The 1,093-nt window shown below is 46.2% G+C and overlaps 1 pseudogene; it reads left to right on the forward strand.

Annotated features, from left to right (window-relative positions):
* The first annotated feature begins 490 nt into the window (after positions 1-490).
* On the forward strand, positions 491-810 carry LOC114034159 (annotated as a pseudogene).
* The last annotated feature ends 283 nt before the right edge of the window (positions 811-1,093 follow it).

Raw genomic sequence — 1,093 nt, forward strand, 5'->3', positions numbered from 1 at the left:
CACAGATGGAGTGCTCGACCTCTGTGATTCAGACAAAGACATTAAGCTTCCCTATTCTTCTGCTTTGATCAGGATAACCCCTTTGGGTGTCATGTTCTTTCAAATTCCCCAGCCAGCTTGGGAAGAACAGAGAGCCAGTTCAATCTCCTTTAAGGCACAGTTGTAAACTGTCTAAGCTGGTTTAACTTGATGGGGTGGTAATAAACAATAATAGCATGGAAACCATTAACTCTGGGAATCCTGACAATAATGTTGCTAAAGGAATTTCCCTGTTAAAATGCTCTGTAGGCTGATGGGGCTGGGGTGCCTAGGACTAAATTCAAATGTCCTTTCCTTCATCTTGTAACGTGCTTTAAAGCCTTCAAGTAAAATTCTGCCGATTCACTACTGTGTGTTTGTGTGTGTGTGTTTAAAAAAAAAATTGTGGAGAGGAAGCTCAAGTCAGACCATCAGAGAGTGAACAAGCAAATGGGTTTGGGTGTGGGCTGAGCTGAATCCACTCTGGGTGATGTTGAGAAAGGTGAGAAGATTTTTGTTTAGAAGTGTGTGCAGTACCACACAGATGAGGGAGGCGAGTCCAAGACTGGACTTAATCTGAACGGATCCTTCGGTAGAAAGACTGGTCGGTCTTCAGGATTCTCTTACACGGATGTCCACAAAAACAAAGGTATCACCTGGGGAGAGGACACATTGATGGAACACTTGGAAAACTCCAAGAAGTATATCCCTGGAACAAAAATGATCTTCATTAAGAAGAAGGCAGAAAAGGCAGACTTGATAGCATAGCTTAAAAAGGCCACCAATGAGTAATAATTATCTGCTGCTATACGGGCCGCACGCCGACCCTCTGCCAGTCATGAGCCAGTACCCACTTCTCTTAAAAGAAGTACACTACCAGAGTCTTACCCACGCCTGGGTCTTCGGTTCTGAGCCGGATCACCACACAGAGACGAGCCATCGGGAGGCACCAACACCAGAGCTTTATTCAGAGGCCAACACAGCAAACCATCATAGCAAGCCCAAGCAGCAAGGCCAGAGCAACAGGGCAGGAGCCAGGGGAGAGCGCACGTGTGTGATCTGACCACGCTTGTTC

The sequence above is a fragment of the Vombatus ursinus genome, unplaced genomic scaffold (genome assembly GCF_900497805.2).
Source record: "Vombatus ursinus unplaced genomic scaffold, bare-nosed wombat genome assembly UNPS02008356.1, whole genome shotgun sequence".
Taxonomy (NCBI): domain Eukaryota; kingdom Metazoa; phylum Chordata; class Mammalia; order Diprotodontia; family Vombatidae; genus Vombatus; species Vombatus ursinus.